This window comes from Melanotaenia boesemani, chromosome 2 (genome assembly GCF_017639745.1).
Source record: "Melanotaenia boesemani isolate fMelBoe1 chromosome 2, fMelBoe1.pri, whole genome shotgun sequence".
NCBI lineage: Eukaryota > Metazoa > Chordata > Actinopteri > Atheriniformes > Melanotaeniidae > Melanotaenia > Melanotaenia boesemani.
In genome coordinates this window covers 41,142,101-41,148,100 of record NC_055683.1, presented here as the reverse complement: position 1 = coordinate 41,148,100, position 6,000 = coordinate 41,142,101, and positions in this window count along the sequence as shown.

Below are 6,000 nucleotides of genomic sequence, written 5' to 3'. Positions count from 1 at the left end.
TACTCTCACTTCACAATATGGAATCAGTAGCAAAACATTTTTAGAATATCACCAGCTTAAATCTATTATATGTAAAAAATATACCATTAATCAAATTAAACTTACAGCTACCTATTAGGGGTGGCAGAATTCATGAATCTCAATGCCCCAAAGCTATTATCAAAACATATAGACTATTATCCAAACTAGACGACTCAATCTGTCTTCCAACTCAAAATGGGAGGGTGACTTATCCAGTAACTTTAATAAAGATAAATGGTCACAAATATGTTTTAAACACCTTTAAATGACTAAAAATTCAAATATGCAACTAATACAATTCAAAATTCTGCATAGAACTCATTATACAGGACAAAGGATGTTCAGGAGGGTCTGTCACAATCAAACATCTGCACACACTGCAATGAAAACACACCAGATAACTATCTCCATGCCTTGTGGTCCTGCACACCTGTCCACAGGTTCTGGCTTTCAGGTATGTGTGGACATGTCAACATGGTTTAATGTAATATTCCTACAATCCCCCGCACTATGTCTACTAGGTGACTTGGGTGACATTAATATGGCAATTAACTCTTGCACACATGATACACACAGCATTATGCATCGCAAAGAAAACTATCCTTGTGAACTGGAAAAAACAAAAATTAATCTGTGTATTCAGCAGTTTAGGAATCTCTTAGTTGACCACACTCAGTAATGAGACAATGTCTGCCTCCTCAAAGAACTATTTAGCTGAATCTCATTCCTTCTGGTCCCCTGTGCTTAGTTTCCCATCACTAGTGTAGGTGGAGGACTGTGACCTCGTTGCTATGGGGGTTTGAGAAATGGCCGGGAGGACTGGTGGTTGCGGGTTCTTTGTGGTTGCCCGTGATGCGGGACGGGGCTGCTCTGCGGTGGGGGTGGCTCTGAGTCTGCCCCGTCGGGGGATGAGGGGGCCAGCGGTTGGAGTCGCCTCGTGGCGGGGGGTGAGGCCACTGGTGGTGCCTGGGTTGGTGGGCGTCGGTCTGAGCTGGGTGGCCGGGCTATTCTGGGGCAGGCTGGGCGGGGGTTCTGGCTCTGGTGCCCGGGGGTGGTCCTCCTCCTCCTCGGGGGTGGTGGGCTCCGTATGAGCCTGGGGTCTGGGCCTGCCCGGATGTGCTGCCGTGGTGTGGGTTGGTGCATGCCCTGTGTCCTGGTTGACACCCTGGGACCCAGGGTATGGCCCGGGGTCAGGGGGGGGCGTAGGGTTTGAAGGAGGGCTGAGTGGGATTTGGGGGATTATAGGGGAAGTGCTGGGGTGTGAGACAGGGATGCTGTATGTTGTGTGTGTGTCTATACTTTGGATGTTTGTGTGAATGGGGGGGGTATGTTTTGTGTGCGATGCGTATGCATGTGTTAGGATGAGTGGGGGTGTGTCTGGGAGTGAGAGTGGGAGGGTTGATGCTGTGCGAGTGTTTACATTTTTTGGGTGGGGCTGAGAGGGCATATGTGAGTTATGATGAGTGGGAGTGTGCAAAGGAAATAAGTGTGTGCATGTGTTCTGTGTTTGGTTGGGGCGGGTTAAGTGCACTGGTGGGGGGGGGGGGGGGGGGGGGGGGGGGGCGGGGGTCTGGGCGGGCCTTGGGGTGGTGGGCCGTGGGTCTGCCGCTGTCCCCATCCTCTCATTCCCCGTTAGGGGTGTGGAAGGGTGGGAACTTTCTGGGGAGGGTGGCGGCTCATTGGCTGCGGTCCCTGAATGGCCCGGTCGTGGGGGGCGGCCTCTCCTGGCCTGTCTTGCCCTGGGGGGCCTCCTGGTGAGCAGGGGTGCCTAATGCCACTAAAGGCTCATCATCCAGAGGGAAGTTTGCTTCCCTCTGGATGATGTACATCCCCGGACCCCTCTTACTTCCGCTCTCTCTGTCTCACACACACACCACACGTAGGGAGGTTGGAGGCGTGGAGCCATGAGGGGTGGAACAGAGGAGACCATTCAGTGGTCTCCTTGGATGCACCCCGTGGCTGCTCGCCTCTCAGTTTTGATTGCCCGAGACACCAAAACACAAGAAACACAACACACAAACAAACACCTGGGGGCATGGCATGCTGTGCATGGCGGGCGGGGCCAGGTCCCGGGGTGGCTGCGCTGGTGGTCTGCTGGCTCTATGGGGGTTGGGGCTCGCTGTCCGCTGGTCCACCGTGGGGTGTCCCCCACGGGGCATGGTGGGAGGGTTGTGTGTGGCGTGATTGTGTGGTGGTGAGTGATTGTGGGTGCGGCACGGGGAGGGTGTGAGTGGTGGGTTATATGGGGTGCAGGTTTGAAGTAGATGGGGAGTGGGGGGAGGGGGGCGATAGCACCCTGGTTCCCGGGGTGTGCGGCTGGAAACATCGGGGGTGTGTGCTGGCCTACGCCGGGTGGCTGTCTGGGGGGGCTGGTCCTCTAGGCATATTGCGGGCCTCTGCCTTTGGGGGGTGGGGCAGCCGCCTCTCTCAGCACTCTTCATCACTGATCACTCCTTGTTTCTCAGCTCTGCATGCTGCACAGTCACTGAGTTGTCTAGTGCAGAGGTCCCCAACCCTGGTCCTCAAGGCCCAATATCCTGAAGATCTTAGATGTCTCCCCTGCTGCAACACACCTGATTCAAATTAAATGGTTCTGTGACAAGCTCTGCACAAATCTGCTAATGAGCCATTCATTTGAATCAGGTCTGCTGCAACAGGGAGAAATCGAAGACCTGCAGGATAGTGGGCCTTGAGGACCAGGGTTGGGGACCACGGGTTCTAGTGGGTTTTTAATATTAAGCGATAATTATTAAAAAAGGAAAAAGAGGAGGGAAAAAAAAAAAAAAAAAATTGTATTTTTCTGTGAGTTAGTATCTGGTCGCTGTATGTCTTTTTGATTTGATTTGGTTATTATTTAAAAACTCTAATGAACTGGCAGCCCTGTTTTTTTGTTTTTTTTTTTGTTTTGTTGTTTGTTTTTTTTTGTGTGTGTGTTTCTGCTTTTGTAAAAGTTGTAGGAAATGTTCTGGTGTGTTCATGTACAGGTGTAACAGTTTGTTGTGCTGGTGATGGTGTGGATTGAAGGGTCGTTTCCTTCTGTCTGTGATCTTTTTGTCTCCTTTCTTCTTTGCTCTTTTTGCTATTTCCATCTTTTTCTGTCCCCTCGTCAGGTCCAGCAAAATTACATAGATTCCGTGATTCAAAGTAAATAATAAATAAATTAATCACATTATCAGAGGAGCCTTACCCATAGGCCTCCCTTGGCAGAGCAATTTGTTCAGCACAATACAGCAACCAGATTATCATTTTGCCTGCTATGATGCTGGACAGGACAAGTTAAAAAAAAAAAAAAAAAAAAAGACATAGAAGCCCCGCCCACCATGAAGCAACGCTTGCCCTCTGATTGGAGGACAAAAAGGTAAAAAGAAAACCAGGAAAAAGAGAAGGAGACAGAGGGACCAGGAGGAGAGAGAATGGAAGGACGGGAGGAGATCGATGAAGACATTAACCTGCTGCTGCTCTCCTCCTCCTCATCATCAGGTGATGATTCAAATCTACAGGATGAAGGATGGCAGATGACTCAGATTCACCTGGGACAAGGAAAGGAGGAGACAGGAGGAGGACAAAGAGAGGAGGAGGAAAAGGAGGACCCAGAGGAGGAGGAGACAGGAGTAGGACAGAGAACAGGAGGAGAAGAAGACAAAGGAGGAGGGGAAAGAGAGTAGGAGGAGACAGAAGGAGGAGAGAGGAGGAGGGGACAGAGAAGAGAAAGAGAGAGGAGACAGTAGGACACAAAAGGAGGACACAGAGAGGAGGATGAGATAGAGGACACACAGGAGGAGACAGAGAGGAATACACAGAGAGGAGGAGGAGACAGAAGGAGGACACAGAGAGGAGGAGAAAGGATGAGGAGAGACAGTAGGAGGACACAGAGAGGAGGAGAAAGGATGAGGAGAGACAGGAGGAGGAGACAGTAGGACACAGAGAAGAGGAGAAAGGAGGACAGACAGAAGGAGGAGACAGGAGGAGGACCCAGAGAGGAGGAGGAGACAGTAGGAGGACACAGAGGAGAAAGAAGGAGGACAGACAGAAGGAGGAGACAGGAGGAGGACCCAGAGAGGAGTAGGAGGACACAGAGGAGAAGGAGGACAGACAGAAGGAGGAGACAGGAGGAGGACCCAGAGAGGAGGAGGAGACAGTAGGAGGACACAGAGGAGAAAGAAGGAGGACAGACAGGAGGACACAGAGAGGAGGAGGAGACATGAGGAGGACACAGGGAGGAGGAGGAGAAAGGAGGAGGACATGGAGGGGAGGAAAAGAAAGGACGAGGAGAGAAAGGGGAGACAGAGGAGGACCAGGAGGAGGAAAGAAAAGAGGAGAAAGAATGAAGACAAAGGAGGACACAGAGAGGAGAAGGACAGAGGAGGAGACAGAGAGGAGGACATAGGGAGGAGGAGAAGGAAGGAGAACAACAGAGAGGAGGAAACGAAAAGAGGAGGAGACAGGAGAAGGACACCAGAGGAGGAGGACACAGGAAGGAGGGACACAGAGAGGAGGAGGAGAAAGAGAGGAGGAGACAGGAAAAGGGACACAGAGAGGAGGAGGAGAGAGAAGGAGGACACAGAGAGGAGGAGGAGGACAGGAGGAGCACACATTGAACATCCGCGCACGGTGAACATCCGCTCATCTGCTCACTGGTTGATCTTTGGCTGCTCCTGATTGGACGTTACCGTCAATCTAAGCTCTCTGATTGGTGGAAGTCTGACAGGAAGTGGCTTCATCATCGTGTCCAGGTCTAAACAGAGGTCTCTTAGCAACATGAAGTTTTTAGGATGAAATGTGATAAATAATGCTGTTATCATGGATCATTGTGGATTTACCAGATAGAGTCTCTGAATAAAACTACATTTAGTGGCTGGATTGTAAACCTCCTGGACGGGATAGAAATGCTGGAAACCTCCATAGATCAGCTAAAGGGCAGCTATCCATCACATTTACCCCACAGAGCTACACACCACTGCTCCTGGGAGGATGGTGATGGTGGAAGAGATGAGGAGGTTCATGGAGCTGCAGCAGGATGGAGGATCAGAAACAAGCTTCAGATGTAAGTAAGTAAGTAGTAAGTAAATGTTTATTTATATAGCACCTTTCAAGATAAAATCACAAAGTGCTTAACAACAAGATAAAACACCAAATAACAATAATACAGAGAGAATAAAACAAATAAAACTAAGTAAAAGCAAGTTTAAAAATATGTGTTTTTAGCTGCTTTTTAAAAGAGATCATGGAGTCCACAGATCTCAGGCTTAGAGGAAGAAGTTCCAGAGGACAGGAGCCTCTGCTGCAAAGGCTCTGTCTCCCTTAGTTTTCAGCCGTGTTGGCTTAACAACCAGCAGATCTTGATGACTCGATCTCAGGGACCTGCTGGGCACGTAGAGCTTTAGGAGATCCCTGATGGTCATGTAGGGCTTGATAGGTAAACACCAGAATTTTAAAATGCACACTGTAATAGATGGGCAGCCAGTGCAGCTGGATTAGTAGAGGAGTGACATGGGTGAATTTGGGGGATTTAGTTATCAGCCTTGCAGCAGTGTACTGAACCAACTGGAGACGGTCAAGCGATTTTTTGTTTAAACATGTAAAGAGGGAATTACAGTAATCCAGTCTGGATGAGATGAAGGCATGAACGATCATCTCCATATCAGATGATGAAACAACTGTGCGCAGCTTAGCAATGATTTTGAGGTGATAAAAACAAGAGCAAACAAGTGATTTTATATGAGCATCTAAGGACATTGCAGGGTCAAGGGTTACACCAAGGTTCCTGACCGAGGGCTTAATGCATGAGGCAAGTGGGCCAAGACTCTCAGCTATCTCAGGGAAAAATCTGTCAGGGGCACAAACAAGGACCTCGGTTTTTACATCATTAAGTTGAAGAAAGATGTCATTCATCCAGCTCCTGACAGCATCCAAACACCCAAGCAATGTCTGAATCTTAAAAACATCCTGAGGTTTAAAAGAAATAAAAAGCTGAATATC